Source organism: Panthera uncia, chromosome B1 (assembly GCF_023721935.1).
Source record: "Panthera uncia isolate 11264 chromosome B1, Puncia_PCG_1.0, whole genome shotgun sequence".
Lineage (NCBI taxonomy): Eukaryota > Metazoa > Chordata > Mammalia > Carnivora > Felidae > Panthera > Panthera uncia.
The window spans coordinates 119683219-119694542 of NC_064811.1; positions in this window are offsets into that span (position 1 = coordinate 119683219).

An 11324-nucleotide genomic window follows, 5' to 3' on the forward strand; every position below is an offset into this window, starting at 1 on the left:
AAATTAAAAGTAGAAATACTATATGATCCAATAATTCAAAGAAAACTAAACACTAAGTTGAAAAGATATATGCCTCCCTATATTTATTGCAGCATTATTTACAACAATAAAGATATGGAAGCAACCTAAAAGTGTCCATCAATAGATGACTGGGTAAGGACGATGTGGTACACACATGTACATATATATATATATATATAGTGGAGTATTATGCATCCACAAAAAAGATGAGACCATGCCATTTGTGACAACATTGATGGGCCTGGAAGATATTATGCTAAGTGAAATAAGTGATAGAAAGAGAAATATCATATGATTTCATTCATATGTGGAATCTAAGAAAAACAAATGAATAAACAGAAAGCAGAATGAGACCTATAAACACAGAACACACTGATGATTGCCAGAGAGGAGGAGTATGGGGATTCAGGGAAAACTAGGTGAAGGGGTGTGAGAGATACAGGCTTCCAGCTATGGAATGAGTAAGTCACAGGAATAAAAGGTACAGTTAAGGAATACAGTGAATGAAATCATGATGCATTGCATAGTGATAGATGGCAGATTCACTTGTGATCAGCACAGCATAATGTATAACCTTATTGAACTACTATGTTGTACAACTGAAACGAATATAATACTGAGTGTCCTCTATACTCATTTAATAAAGTTTAAACTCCATGATGACACTGCCAGGAAATCCACTCTCTGGCTGGTCAAACCTCAGGGCTCCACTAGTCCTTGCCTTCTCCAGGCTCCAGGGCTTGGTCTCCCACTGCCACATGGAAAACCAAGACCTGCATGCCCCCTCTGCTGGGTTCCTCAACCAAGACCAGCACCAGAAGAAGAAATGATCTGGCCTGACCCTCCGTATGCCTCATTTTTCTGTCTCCTGCTCTTATTGACTCCAATATAATTAACCAAAGCATCTTGTTGTGGCATTTTTTGTCTTGCTGAGTGTTTGGAGGGAAGTGAGACCTATCTAAAATAACCTATGTCAGTGTGACACCTCAATCAGGAAATCTCTGGAAGGTCACCTAACAAAATTGATTGGTCATGCTTTTCACACACACACACACACACACACACACACAAATATATATATATAACTATACTAGCTTTCTTGTGATTAGTGTTTACATGATATGTCTTTTATATCTTTTTATTTTCAAGTTATCTGTATCCTTCTTTTTAAAGTATATCTTTTTTTGATAGTATGCACTTGGGTCTGTTTTTGTTTGTTTGCGTGTTGTTAAATCAGCCTGACACACTCCAAGCTTTAATATAAATCTTGACATTTAAATAATCTTGACATTTAAATATAAATATTGACATTTAATATAAATTTTGACACTTAAAATAATCATGGGGGTGCCTGGGTGGCTCAGTCAGTTAAGCCACTAACTCTTGATTTCGGCTCAGGTCATGACCTTGGCTCGGGTCATGAACTCAGCTTAGGTCATCAACTCATGGTTCGTGAGTTTGAGCCCCATGTCAGGCTCTGCACTGACAGCACAGAGCCTGCTACAGATCCTCTGTCTCCCTCTCTCTCTTCCCCTCCTCTGCTCGTGCTCTCTCTCTCTGAAAAGTAAACATTAAAAAAAAAAATAAATAATCATTAATATGGCTGAATTATTTTTGTTATTCTTTCTCTATTTTTAAGAATCTGGCCACATCTGAATTCCTTATTTTGGTTTATCCTGAGGTTCAGTGCACCCCTGTTCTTAAGAAGCCACATGAGATAGCCTGGTAGCATATTGATAAATTCCTCCCTTTGTGTAATCATCCAAGAGTTATGACAAATATATTCACTACTCCTAAAACCATTATTAACATGATGGTGGAAAGATATTTATTTTTATGTTGTTTTTCTTTTTTTCCCCTTTTTTTAATGTTTATTTTGCTTAGAGCAAAAGAGAGAGAGCAAGAGAGGAGCAGATAGAGAGGGACAGAAAGAATCCCAAGCACCATTTTTCTAATAAGGAAAAAGTTATGCGGGTCCATATAACATTCATTATCCTTAAGGCATTTACATTATAATTGGGAAATAATTATGCATACAATACTTAAAAATGATATCTAAGAGAATATGTTTAAGTTTAAACCTGTGATAGCAAAGGAAACCAGAAAATGATACTGAAACCAGAAAACAATGCTAAAAAAGGACTGAATCAGGCTTTCACATGTGTTTTAGAAGCAACATACGAATCTTTAAAATACATCAATATGAGCCAACCATATGACATGGCTGCTACCGAAATGCACGTTGGTACCTTAGACAAAAGTACAGAAACGGGGCTTAGTGCAATTTGGACAGTATATATTTTGAGCAAGGTATTTGCGGATAAGCACCCACTCAGATGTGAAGAATCTGGAACCAAGCTGTACAAGGAATGATGAAGAAATCTGGTTTTGGAAAGACAGAGACCTAATCTGGAAGAAGAGTAGTCATAAGGAACCAGCTCCCTTCCATAGTTTCAATTGCCAGCTATTCATAGCGGGGCCTGGATACTTTGTTAACAACTTTGTAGTATCCTTTGCTTGTTTTACAATCTAAGATCTGGCTTGAAAAAAAATGTCAATTTGTCTTTTCACCCTTGGCATTTAACCTGAGGCTTCACAATAGTTCATGAAATAATGAGTTAACTAGGTAGAGTCAACCTGTTTTTATTTATTAGTAAGCTCAGAGAAGATGCAATAAAATGATTTATAATACACTGTATTTTGATATTCATATGCCTGTGTCATTTCTTACCATGAAATGTAATGTGCCTTGGGATGAAGAGTTGGAAACCACATCCCTGGAATTTGGTGAGACATATAATTAAGTGAATCTGGAAATACTAAGAGCCAGACCATGCAGAATTTGATGCTTATGCTGCAGTGACAACCAAGAAAACGGGAAATAATACATTGAATAAGAGAATTTTAAGTTCAAATTCATGAAGTTGAATTGAATGATTTTGAGAAGTAGCAACAGCTTTGGGGGAAAAACATTTAAAAATGAATAAATGAATACCAATGTGGTCTAAAGATAATTGAACGGAAGAGAGAAGGTTCTATATGTGTAGAATATCTCCTAGGATATTCTCCTTATTTAACAAATTCCTTTGCACTGTGGATAAATGAGTGAAAATGCAGCGGCCCAAATTTTTCTGGACTTTAGGTGAAATCAACTTCTGTGGATGTGACAAGGGGAAAAGACAAGGTAACGTGTGAGATACATGTGAAGGAGGGAAGGTGGAATAGAGAATGGCCAGTAGAAATTCTGGGCTCAAGATTTAGATTTTTCTACCTGTAAGACATTATTGGATAGTGCCTAGATATTCATATGGGTTTATTTACATGTAATTAATTTTTAACTATAAGTAGCCAGCATTATTTTCCTTATGTCCTTACTCCTTTCTACATAACTGACAGATTATTATTTTTTCTCAGTCTTGAAGTACATGTAATAGATGGATTCCTTTGGTGTGTTTGTATAGAACTTCATATTCCAGAGTCTAAGCTTTGTACAAAATCTGGACAAATTTCTCTCTTTTTTTTTTTGACGTTTTTATTTATTTTTTAGACAGAGAGAGACAGAGCATGAACAGGGGAGGGGCAGAGAGAGAAGGAGACACAGAATCGGAAACAGGCTCTGGGCTCCGAGCTCTCAGCACAGAGCCCGACGCGGGGCTCAAACTCACGAGCTATGAGATCATGAGCTGAGCCGAAGTCGGGCGCTTAACCAACCCGGCCACCCAGGCGCCCCACAAATTTCTCTTTTGGATAGAGAGGTCAGGAAATTGGCATCCACTACCAAACTTGCAAGCTTGCCAACAGCTAGCTGTATTTCAAATGGACACTCATTTAAAAGAACAGAGAAATCAACAAATACTATATATTACGTAATAGCCCAAACATAGTAACCTAAAATCTTATTATATTCACAAATATCAGAGCATTCTGTACTGTGACTCACCAGTACTCTGTGAGTTTTCCATAATTTCATTTTCCTCTCCTCATATCACTATCTGCCTACTCTCACTCTGGGATGATAAACCATTATGCTATTCTTGGGTGGCCCAGTGTCTTCCAGTCCCTTGCTCTACAAATTGTATCCTGTGGACCAGCAAACTCAGCATCATCTTGGATCTTATTTAAAAAATGCAGGATCTCAGGCCTCACTATAAACCAACTGAATCAGAATCTTCATTTTAGAAAGAAGTCTATGTGATTCATGCGAGCATTTAGTTTGAGAAGCACTGTTACAGCAAGTGTCAGTGCTTAGGTAATCTCTTTGGCAGTCACAGTAGGTAAACCATGGCCACCCCATTAATTTCCTTTCTGGTCTGGCTCTCTGAGACAAAATGGAAGGAAGGAATCAAGCATTTATAAAAACAACCAATAATTATTAATCATTTATTTGGTCATAAGCACTATGTCAGGGACTGGAAATATAGAGATAGGGATACAGTTCCTCTGTGTCCAGTAGCCCACATCCCAGTGGGTAGACAGTGAATTCGAGGTTGTTCCACAAATCTGACATCTTCCCGGAGTCATCGTTTCCTTTAATATTCCAAGTAAATCATATGGGTTCCACACTATATTACTATCCATACACCAGTGCCTTCCTTAGTATTTCAGAGGCTTGCTAGGTGTGCCACATTGTTGTCTTTCAAAAGATCCTCAAGACCTCTCCTCAATCATCTTTTATTAGAGCCCTTGCCTGCTTTAGTCCAGTGCCCACTCACTTTCCCCTGCATGGAAGTCATGGACAGAACCTTTACTCATTCTTCCCCAGGGACCACTAATAAACGGTCATTGTGTATGAATTGTTTTTACTAAAGGGATACTAGAGAGAAATTACATTGCAGACTAGAAAATAATATTTTACCTAAAGCCTCTAGGCCGGCTTCACTACAGGGGACACTCTTCTGACCATTGCTTGTCCTGGCCCTGGCCTGCTGCTGTACTGCAATGGCTTATTTTTCATGATTGAGTTACTTTTCCCTTTTTTTTCTCAATTCCTCAGGCCCAGGATTCTAAACTCCTGGCTTTTCCCATATTCTTCCCAAGTTGCTGAGAAAAAATAGAAAATTCTTTATCATGACAAAAACCGGAAAACAAAAACAAAATTTCTGCCCCACGAAGGTACACTTTACTTTATTAAGCAGAGTAATACATCTCCTTATTGACTAACTTTCATAAAAATATTTATTTTTTACAAATGAAAAAGTCTCCTCTGAGCCTCAGATGAACTTTCCAGCTCCACCAGATAGTTTTTCCCCCATCTACAGAGAGAGTAACCTGTCAGTATAACAATATGATGGCAGAGGTAAGAAAGCACAAAGTGGAAGGTGTTGAAGGTTGGACTCCTAGAACAGGTTGTGCAGAGTTGGACAAAGACATCCATAGAAGGCTTCCTGGATGATGTAAAATGAGTTTTTGAAGGATATTCTAAGAGTTAACAAGTGTAAGGAGAAGAGAATAAAGGCTAATAAATATGATGTTTAAACTTTAAGAATGCTGGGTTCAAGGGACTGTGGGATATTCAAGTGGAGTGAATATTCAAATACAAATGGTAGTTAAAGCCACGGGAAAGAATTAGTTGATCCAGAGTCAGAGGGAAATAGGGCTGAGGTTCACCCTGGAAAGCTAGACAAAATGTAGGAAGAAGAGGGGCCATGAAGGATACAGAGAAGGAATGTTGCTGGAGATAGGAAGGATACTAGAGAAGCGTGGTGTCCCTAAAAACCAAGAAGGCCAGAGCAGGAAAATTTAACAAATAGGCCAATAGTCTGAAATATTCCAAACAGACCAAGTAAGAAAGATTAGGTATTGTCTGTAGGATTTAGCAGCAAAGAAGTCATCTGGGTTCTTACACGATGAAGCTCTTCCAAGATAAGCCAGAGCTCTGACAGTCAGGTGCTCAAACTAAGAATTTTCTTCTCTTGAGACTCCTATTTCCTGCTTACAACACTGTATACTCAGATTCTCATTCTGCAGTTGGGTGAGTGTACCTGTTCATAGAAGACTTATGTATTTGTCTTTGGAGTTTCTTTCTTGAGCTATGGGGCATCTATAGCACAGACTCCATGAAAAGTGCCTCCTACTGTCTTTGTAATCCCGCATGAGCATCTCTTCAACTAAGAACTCCCCACTACTGGTCAGGGTGCACCTTGCTGTTTTCCCCATCATTCTCACTTGGCACTTACTGTGAATAGGCAAGTCATAAATGAAAATAGATGTCTGTGCTAGATCTGTTAAAATATAAGCCAAGCGATAACAGTTCTTCACTTGGAACCGTCTAATAGTTAATCATCTTATTAAGAAAACCATCCAACAAGGGCCTGCAAGTTCAGTCCCTCGCACCTCTTTGACCTAGGGTCCCTTCACTCTGCTCTTCACTCATTCTAGCTTTCCTGTTGCCCCTTCAATAAGCCAGACCTCAGGATCTTTGCACCTTTCTACCTGGAATGCTCTTTCCCTACATAACTTCTTGGCTCATGCCTCTTTTAGGATCTTTAATCAAATGCCACCCTTTCTGTGATGTTTAAATTGCGCCCACCCACAGCAATCTTTTTCTCCCTTCTCTGCTTTATTTTTCCTGTTGCACTCATGACCATCTAACATAGTACTTACAATCTATCTCACTAGATGCAAGCTTCATGACAGAAGGATTTTTGACTAACCTTTTCACATCTGAATTTCCAGAATCTAAAATAGTGCCTGCACAGAAAAGACTCTCCACAAGTATTTGTTGAATGAATGAATGAGCACTCATCACTCTTCTCCACCTAAGCAGGGGCCTTTGTAGCTCTAGAAGTCTGTTGTTAATTTTCTTAAGACCACTTCACCAGCAGGGGTGGGGGAGTGGCAAGTGGGGTGTGACAGGCAGGGGTGTAAGGAGTGACAGAGGGGAAAAGTTGGAAATGGAGGAGTGTGGGGAGAAGCCATGCTCTATAAAGCCAAAGTTCACAGGATTGATATGGCAGTTTCTATGGGCTGTGAAATTGTAGCTTAAACCAACTGAACAAATATTTAATCATGCTGTAAGTGTTTGTTTCAGAAGGGGCTGGAATTTTCAGGGGACTGAGGGCTCAGGACCAATACAGTTAATATTGCAACTTTTCCTCCAATTCCTCTGACTTGTTCTTATCTTTTCACTTCTCCTGTTTTCCCCCTCCAAATGACAGACTTCCTTTAAAAATGTTCCTTGGGTGCTGTTGCTGCTTTTTTGTTGTCAACCTGATTGTTGAAGTAGGGCGTGCAGAGAAAGCACACGTTTATGTGCAAGTCAGAATCTAAGAGGAGTGTCTTAACTCCAGGTTTGCACATGACAGATCAGCAGGATATGGTTCCTTTCTGGGAACGACCACAGTGGTTTGAGCAGTTTGGTGGAGTTGTGTTGCTCCGAAAACGGGGATCTGGCCATTAAAATGAAAGTGACAATTCTTCAGACCAGGTATTTCGAGGCCGAGTGTTTTCCACAAGGTGGAGTGTTTGATTTAAAACAACAAAACAAGCTGGAAGTTGCAGACAGGACTTGACACATTCTCAATACAAATGATGAAGTGCAGTGCCCTGGGGTTCACCTCCCCTTAGGCATCGGAGAAGCAGGGAGGTGGCCAGGTCACGTAAACCGAGTGGCAGCCTGCGCAAGCGCCACCATTTCCCGTCTTTCCATCAGCAGCCGTCACGGAGGAAGATTAAGGGAGTCCCGCACTACCTCTTAAAATGTTTCTTCATCAATACCAACTGCTCAATACACGAGCTTCTCTTTGCATTAAGCAAAAAGCAACACCTAACTCCTTCTCAGAGCCAGGAGATTAAATCTGGATTTATGCTCTCACCACAAATTGGAAGACACATTTATTTCAGAATTCAAAAGGAGAGAGAGGAAGACTAATGGGAAAAATGCACACACACACACACACACACACACACACACACACACACGAAAAACTAGTGTCCTACAGCAGAGGGAGCGATTTGTGTCTTTTTGCATCATGCATTAAATTGTTTCATAAACATTTGTGAAAGGTGAGAAACTGAGCATATTAAGACACTTTCTGTATTTATAAGACATTATAAAATTATGATTTACAACTCTGTATTCTAATCAGATAAGTGATATTGACAGTAAATGGAAAAATTTCACATTGGATAAGAAGGTTCTATTGTATCTGTAGGAGTGTGTGTGTATGTGCATGTCTGTGTGTGTGTGTGTGTGTGTGTGTGTGTGTGTGTAAACCAGCCAAATAATTATAACATTTACTACACAGATTTTTTTTTTCAACTAAAATTAAGCAAAGCACTCTGCTTTCACATACATGACCTAATTAAGTCTCACAAAAAGCCTATGAGGTGGGTATAGTTATTTCTCCTTTGGACACAAGGGAGCTGAGTTCCTGGGAAGCTGAGGGTCACACAACTGGTAGCAAGGACCAGGACACCTGAATGCAGTGACCTCTCACTGCTCCATTAGCTGCCATGTACTCATCGACCTACTGTTTATACAGTACTTCCTCCATGTCATAGGTTTTTATATATTGTATTTCATGTGTCTGAAATACATTCAACAACCCTGCAAGGTATGTGTTTTTATCAGCACCCCCACTTTACAGCGGAAGAAATTGAGACCGAAGTCATTGGAGAAACCTGTCTTAGGCTTCTCAGCTAGTAGGTGGTGGTGCCATATTGTCACAAGATTTCTGATGTCAAAGCAGCCACCCTTTCTACTGCAGCTTGCTGCCTGAGCACATTTTTTAAAAAGGTTTCCCTCCTTTAAAAACAAGCCCAAGAGGAACAGAAAAAAAGAAAAACAGAGAAAAAAAAACTTGAAGTTTCAGACAAACATAATCATAAAGGTATTTTTAATCAGTTTTATAGACCATAAAAATAAAGCTTATGGAAGAATACACCAGTGTTATGTGATGAGTAGAAGGTGCTTTGCACCTTTCTCATGTGCTTTATTTTGTGTTTCATAAGATCCTGCTTTGGTGAGCTTCCTGTTAAGTCTTTAGTCTGCCATTTCCACAAACATTTTCCTTGGCTGAGTGGCAGGGCATTGCTTATTCTCTGGAGGACCTACGAGCAGTCACAGGGGTATATATTTATATTCCCAGGAGGCAAAGTGGAGGGAAAGCAGAAGTAAGTCTGTAGAACATACTTTATCTGAGCCTTCAAGGTAAAAATCAAATGCAATTGAATGGCACAAAATCAATTTTCTATTGATTTAAGAGATGCTAAACAACAAAAGACCAAGTCTAATTACATGCCTAAAACCCCATATTTTGAAACTTCATTTACTTTTGTAAAGACAAGTGTTTCCATGGAGCAAATTCCCCTGCAGAAAATGCCAGTTTCTGGAGAGAGGAACATGACTTCTGAAAGCATGAAGAGGAGATGAGAAGACACTAGTCTCAAACTTAAATGGTATCTGCTAGAGATGCTTCACATTTCCTCTCCAGCCCCACCGCCCTTTCTTAGAGATCCCACTCTCAAAACCACCCCTATAGTTTTTTCTGAGACCCAGAGGGACCCTACCTCCCTGGCTCTAGAGTAGATGCTCAATAAATAGTTGTTGGCTACGCTAGTTTTCTGTTATTGCTGCAACCAATTACCACATACATAGTGGTTTGAAACTGAGAATTTATCGTCTTCTATTTCAGGAGGCCAGAAGTCCAAAATGTGTTTCACTATGCTAAAATCAAGGTGTCAGGAGGGCTGGGTTTCTTCTGGAGGGTCTAGAGGAGATTAGTTTCTTGCCTTTTCCAACCTCTAGAGGCTGCTCGCATTAATTGGTTTGTGGCCAGTCTCACAGCTAGTGATGTCGTCCCAAGTCCTTTCCAGGCTGCTGTCTCTCTGGTACTCCTTCCTCCGCCTCCCTCTTCCACTTTTAAGGACCACTGTGATTATATGGAGCCCACACAGGTAATCCAGATAATCTCCCCATCTCAGAGTCAGCTCATTAGTAACATTAATTCCACCTGCAACCTTATTTCCTCTTTACTATGTCACATAGCATAGTCACACATCTAGGGATTAGAACATGGGCATCTTTAAGGGAGAAGATGAATGGAGGAGCAGTTTATACACACTGATGGACTGATGAACTAAACAGAAAAACAATAAACTTTGCCTAGTCATATATATTTTTTAATTCAAAGCACAGTTTTGAATTGATAGTGTATAAAGACCTAAAGTTTAGAAATAACCCAAAGGACCGGAAGCTTGCATTCATCACTTGGAAAAGTCCATTGACTATCTCATGACTTTAAGAAGAATAGTCTCCAACGAACATGGGAGACCAAATAATTGATTTTGATCATGGGAGATCAAATAATTGATATTGTAGAGTATTTAAATCTCTGTGTTGTAAAAATAAAAATCAAGCACTTTCATCAGGAAAAATGAACTATGAAAAGGCTCAAAACCATTGTGTTCATTTTATATCTGGCCTCCTGATCATGCTAAAATAATCAGTGTATGGACTGAGGAAATGCTAAAAATCCCACGCATATCATTTCCTATAATCCTTGGATATAGATCCTCATTAGAGCAAAGTCAGAGGAACTGAACTATTTTATCACTATCGGGCTGGGAGCAGGGCTCATATGTGTTAACACTAGATCTTAAAAATTCTTGTGACATACGACAGTGAACTTTGTTCCTTCTACGAATAGCCTCATTGCCTGACACTTTAATAGCAGAAAACTCATGTAAGGACTTCATTGACTGTCCCCACCCCCCACCCACTTGGGATGAGTAACCCAGTTTCATCCTTTTTTCTTTTCCATCAGACAAATAAAACCCTACAGAAATACAACCCTCTCTCTCCAATTTGAAGGGTGTGTAAAACTAGATGTTAAGATTCCAAAAGACATTTAAGGTTACTATTAGCATCTAATATTTGGCATCCTTTTATACAAAATAACATTTTGGATGCAATTTTCTCAAACCACATTAACATTCTGATGCATCCCAATGCCTCTTACATCTACATGGCACTAAATTGGCCACATCTGGAGGAGTAATCATTTCATTTGGGATTTAGAATCGCATATGTTCTTTTTAATATATTCTTGGTTTTAAGAGTTCTTTATCGAGTTTTCTTTTGGAATCTCACTGTTCTAGATGACGATCATCTTAAGGCACAATTGAAAACAGCCTACCAAAAGTGGAAAGCCATTAGTTTTAGCCTGTAATTTTCCATTTCCCATATTACTCTTTTTTCTAACTATAGTCCAATTACTCTACTAAGAGCATCTCATGGATTACCTTATTTACTTCAATACTAAGAAAACTATCCCCACTTTACAGATATGAAAATGAAGCTA